This window comes from Talpa occidentalis, unplaced genomic scaffold (genome assembly GCF_014898055.3).
Source record: "Talpa occidentalis isolate TD23 unplaced genomic scaffold, MPIMG_talOcc4v2.1 talOcc4.6, whole genome shotgun sequence".
NCBI lineage: Eukaryota > Metazoa > Chordata > Mammalia > Eulipotyphla > Talpidae > Talpa > Talpa occidentalis.
Window position 1 is genome coordinate 38,864,157 of NW_023604972.1, and position 6,000 is coordinate 38,870,156.

The 6,000-nt window shown below is 40.6% G+C and overlaps 1 pseudogene; it reads right to left on the reverse strand.

The window, feature by feature from the left end:
* LOC119260303 (mannosyl-oligosaccharide 1,2-alpha-mannosidase IB-like) overlaps positions 1-2,706 on the reverse strand; it is a 124,293-nt pseudogene extending 121,587 nt beyond the window's left edge.
* Between the last annotated feature and the right edge of the window lie 3,294 nt (positions 2,707-6,000).

Genomic DNA, 6,000 nt, shown 5'->3' on the forward strand with positions numbered 1-6,000 from the left:
ACAAAAAACTATGAACCAGAGACACTTTTTGGGGGTGGGGGGCGTTAGGGGAAGGATTGGGGTCAGAATGGGGCGTTTGCAATTGTATGGGGGAATATAAAAATAAAATTTAATATTTAAAAAAAAAAATAAATAAAATAAAATTTAAAAAAAAAAAAAAATTCAATTTCGTTACTATGAATAGGCCAAGACAGGAAAACAGAGAGTGATTAAAAATAAATTTATCTGTCAAATAAGAAGGTAACTAATACTTAGTTATTTGTTTTCTGTTCGCCTTGCTCATTTGAGGAACTGAATTAATCGCTTTATATCTTTCCTTCTTGTGTGCATGCGAGTATGTGTATGCACATGTGTGTAATTCATTTTATTACAATAAAATGTTATCAAAATAAAAAAAAAAAAAAAAGAATTTTTTTTAAAGATTTATTTATTTATGCATACAAGAGCTGGGGTACAGGCCAGAGATGCAGGGGGCTTAGAGGATTCACCAGAGACAGAGTGGGAAACAGAACAGGCAGATCTCCCGAAATACACTGCTGAGGGGAGCAGCTGGCGAGACCGGAGAGGTCTGCTTCACCATGTGGGTTGCTCCCTGGCTGGCTGGGGATCAAACTCTTGCTGCAGATTGCTTCATAGTGAAGTGCTTAAACCCTTGCACCACCAGGGAGGCCCGTTCTCTTTTTTTTTTTTTTGACTGGTGCATGATGGGAGGGTAATTTTCTCAAGTCCTTTATTCTGCAGAGCTCCTTCATATAGTAGGTATAGGGTAAGTGAAAAAGCATCCGGCTTTTCTGCCCTTCTGCCATTAGGATAGATGATGGATCCCTGTGGTCCTGAATGCATGCCTGATGGCGGGCACCTGGAATAGGGTGTGGGCATAGGTAGATGGGATTCACCGGGACTGGGCTTATAAGGGTGGCGTCCCAGGGACACCAGCAGAAGCAAAGAGAACAAAAGAACGAAACAGCAGAGAAGCAGAAGCCATGAGAGAAGGTCCGAGAGCCCAGAAAGAGTGAAGACTTGCTGGGGGCTGAAAGGCCTGCCAGCCTCCTGGCCCTCCGGCACTCCTGCCTGCTGTGTACCTGGTAAATCCAAATAAAAGCCTGAAAAGCCACTGAGGCCTCCAGGACTCTTCTCCTTACCCCATCTGCTCGGATCATAACCTACTCAGTGTCCTATCCTGCCCTTACAGGAGGTCTGCTCCAGCTAAATGTCCCCCAACACACTTATTTATTTTTTATTATATATTTTTTAATTTATATATTCCCCATACAATTGCACCCCCCTTATTTTGGCCCCATCCCTCCTTTCCCCGCTCCTCCCGCCATAGTGTGTCTCTGGTTTATAGTCCAACACCCTTTTAGATCCCACTTTTGGTGGGAACCTACCTATCAAGCTCAAGGTCTCAGAGCCCCTCACAGGGTCACCAGCCCTTCTGTATAGACAGATAAGGGGGATGAAACAGCAAAATGACTCAAACTAAGCTACTTCGGAAGTGTCCACATACACTTGTCAAAGAAGATTTTTAGTTATGTCAGTTTAAAGAGGTTCCTCTCCACGAAAAAAGGAAAAAAGCCTAAGTATAAAACTGGATGAAATTATCAAAATCAACCATTGCAGGGCACTAAACATCCTCACTCAAAACAATCAATCTTCCCTATACCCCTTCTCTGATTTTCTGTCCTTTGTCCATTGTATTCAAATCACTACCAGGTGCTATGATGGTAGAAGTTAAACTAATCCCTTTATGGTGGCATTGATAAGTATGAATGATGTTAAGATGTAGCCTATTCAGAAAATGTTTACTAGTCCTCCAAAGCTGCATTATTTAAAAAATAAAAATAAAGGAAAAAACGATCATTTTAAGTACTATTGTGAATCAATAAGGCAGATGTTTTAATTAGAAAAAGAAAGGGTCCTTTTAGTTGGTCTTAAAGCTATCATTTACTCAAGTTGCTGCTGCTTCTAAAAATATTAAAATCGGCTATAGGAGACTGGCTTTGGGGCCTGGAAAAGAAGACAGTCCTGCTGGTGGGAAGCTGTGTGAATTCCTCTAAAGTGACCCAAATGACTGTGAAGATTATGTTGTCACAATGAACACAAAATACATGGCATTTTCTGAAAACAAATGAAAGAGTAAATAGAAATCTCACACTCGGGCTACCAGGTGGATTTAAACAAGTAACAGCTGCTCAATTTGACCAGCAGAAACCGGAGGCCATTGTAAAGCTAGCTATTGCTGGATGCTACCAAAACCCTTCACAGAAGAACTTGGATGCAGAGCTGATCTCTTCCCATATGAGGATATACCAGAAGACAGACTTAAGACTTAGTGAAAAGGGGCCTTCCTGATGGCACAAGGGTTAAAGACACGGTGCTATCAAGCTATCGCCAGCCACTGCTGCCTGAGTTCCATCCCCAGCCAGGAGTTAAGCCACATGGCAGCAGACCTCTCCTGTCTTACCCGCTGCTCTCCTCAGCAGTGTATTTCAGTCACTCGCCTGTTCTACTCCCCACTCTGTCTCTGGTAAATCCTCTCACCACCCCCCTACATCTCTGGCTACACCCCAGTTCTTAAATACATAAATAAATCTTTAAAAAAAAGATATAGTGAAGATCTTCTGCAACCACAGAGTACCCAGATGTCTAGATGAGTAGACAGTAGGAGAAACAGGCTTACCCCAAGATCTTCTTGCACCTGGAGGTTATCAGCTATAGGGGAATGAAAATAACAGAAAATAACAGATGTGATTGAAACTTATTGATAAATTTATCCCAACCTGCAAATCAGAGTCAAACAACTGCTGTGTTTTGACAATAAACCTATTACAGGTGTTGAAAATTTGTAGGAAAAGGTATATTTTGTTTGTAGGAAAAGGTTTAGGAAAAGGTATATATAAAAGGATATTCCTTCATTAGGAAATTGCAATAAAGTACATTATTTTATAGAATTTCCTTATTATATAATTGTTACAAATGATAAGAATAAAATTATGTGGTTAATAAAAATAAAATTTAAACATTAAAATCTATTTTTGTACTTGCAGGGTCAAGAACAGGGAACAGAGCAGGATTTCTGATCCAGCAGACCGAGTAAAGGAGGAATCAGAGTCCTCAGTGGTTTTTGCAGGTCTCTTATTCAGATTCAACCAGGCACATGGCTGGCAGGGGTGCTAGGGGGCCGGGAGACTGACAGTCCTCCCAGCCCCCAGCAAATCCTCACTCTATCTGAGCTCTCTGCTTCTTCTTCTCTCAGCTTCTGTTCGTTCTTGGTTTTGCTGGCTGTCCCCGCGACGCCGCCCTTATAAACTCAGTCTCTCAGCCCAGGTGTACCCACTTCAGGTGCCCGCCATCAGGTACACATTCAGGACCACAGGGTTCCCTCATCTATCCTAATGGCGGGAGGGTAGAAACGCCTGATCCTTCTACCTTACCTGTAGTACTTAAGTTAAGAGAATTATAATAATTTTTTGAGATATTTGACACATTCTGAGATAATTGGAGACTTTCTGGTGCATCACAAAGCCAGGCGTTGATAGTCCCCTGCACTAAATGATTTGGTAGTTGTAAGGTCAGGAAAGAGACAGGGCAGGTTTTCTATGATCCAGCAGACCAGGTAAAGCAGGAATCAGAGTCCTCAGTGGCTTTTGCAGGCTTTTTATTTAGATTACCAGGTACCAGGTACATGGCAGGCAGGGGTGCTGCGGGGGCTGGGATAATACCAGGCCTCCCAGCCCCCAGCAGGTCTTCACTCTGGGCTCTCCGGCCTTCTCTTGGCTTCTGCTTCTCTTGCTTCTCTCTCGGCTTCTGCTGGCTTCCCCATGACGCCGCCCTTGAAAGCCCAGTCAAATCCCATCTACCTATGCCCACACCCTACTCCAGGTGCCCGCCATCAGGCATGCATTCAGGACTGCAGGGTTCCATCATCTATCCTAATGGCGGGAGGGCAGAAAAGCCTGATACTTTTTACCTTACCCTACAGTAGTGTTTTGAAAACTTACATGTCAAGGAACTTCCAAAACAAGACCAAATGCCCAATTTCTCTCTCCAGAACTGTGGTTCTAATCCTTAAATTCTTCTTATTGTTTTTTTTTTTTTGTGTGGGACCCTCGCCAGCAGCCGGGGATCGAACTGGCGCTGCAGAGGCTGCAGAGGCTGCAGGCAGCCTTGAAACCACAGCGCTCACCGCTGCGCCACCAGGGGAGGCCCCTTATTGGGTTTCATGGAAGTTACATATAACAACAAAGCTATACACTATAATTGCTAGAGGTACTACAAATTAGTGTCTTTTTCTTTGATAAACTTAACGTCATTCAGAAATTTGAGTTGCATAAATAAATCAACGGGTTCCGAGCGCCACCTGCTGGTGTAATATTTAAACACATGATTATAGTTTTTCCTGACTATAGGTAATATAGGCTGGTCTCATAATTTTCACCAAAAATCAAAACAATAAAATTAACTTACAGACAAAGGAATTGAGATATATATAGCTATATATATATACACAGACATACAAATTTGTGTTTAATTTTCCTGGAATAACTCAGAAACTTCTAAAGTAAAAATCACTGGACTCAGAAAACCTGACCAATTTCTAGCCATGTTACCTGGACAAATTTTAAGTGTCACTTAGCCCAGGTCCTTAATCTGAAAAATGTGGGTTAAAAGCACTGTTTTTTGATGACATGATACTATAGCAAGCTGAAGTAGCATGCAAAAGTGCTAAGGGTGAAGAAGTGAACGCAGAGGGGGAATTTGCTTACTCTGATCCTAAATCCTACGAAATAAGATTGCAGTTTGTGGAAAAATAAGAGAAGGTACAAATAAGACAATAGAAGACATTGTACAAGGGAAGTAGGTAAGAAAATAACACTAAAATCTAGACTTAGAAAAGAAAACCAAGAGAGGTCCACAGGGTAGGAGATGATTAGACACTCATCTCAGAGACTGTCATGTGATGACAGTGTCACAAATGTGGATAAATGTACATGTCAAATGTGTCAAGGTACCACAAGGCTGGGTGTGCACTAGGTTGTCAATAAACATTGAAAAGTCCATGACAAAAGAGCAAAGAAATCAGTAGGAGTCAAAGTCCTTATGAAATATGAAAGATAAATACCACAAGGAGGAACAGAGGACCATATAGAAAGATTTTATCAAAGCCAGTGGGATTTTGCTTAAGGATAGCAATATCACAATCTCTCTCTCTCCCTTTCTCTCTCCCTTCCATATATATGAAGCATCCCAAAAATCTTAGTGTAGTTTTAAGTTTTAATAATTCCCAAATTATAAACACTACTAACTTGCAAAATGTAAGTTTAACTATTAAAAAATTATTTTCCCTTATTAGCTTTGTGGGTTTTAAAATATAAATTTCTAGTATCTGTCAATGTTTGCCATTGAGGGACTCAGTATATTACTTCAGACAAGATTTATTAAGAGCACCCAACCTACTAAGATTAACTATAGGACCCCAGCAACTGTGGGAATGACTTTAATTCTTTCACAGAATTATTTGATACAGAAGGTTAAGTCTCCTTTCCCTTACAGTATTACCAACTTCAACCAGGCACACATTCACACATACACAAGTGCATGGAGAGACCAATTCAATAGAGTTGAACTTGGGAAAGCTTCCAAGTTTGTTCCTGGAGGGACACAAAACAGCTGGTCAACTATTAAGACATAGCACTGTTTCAATTTCAAAAAATAAGATCATACTCCTGGGAAAATTTGGTAAATGGCCCAAGTAATAGTTTCGATTCCCTGGTTTTAACTTGTCCTACTCCCTGTAAAAAGAAGTCAACTACATTAAAAATATTTAAATACACTACAGTCAATTTTACTTCATATATGGTATATATGCTATATATTGTGTCAGTATATTGTTTATTATGTATTGTTAAATATGAAACATCTTCTTATAAAAGTACAAAAACTGAGGCTATGCTATTTTTAGCATGTGTTCAGGGTATTAGAGCAGAATAAAAGCAAGGA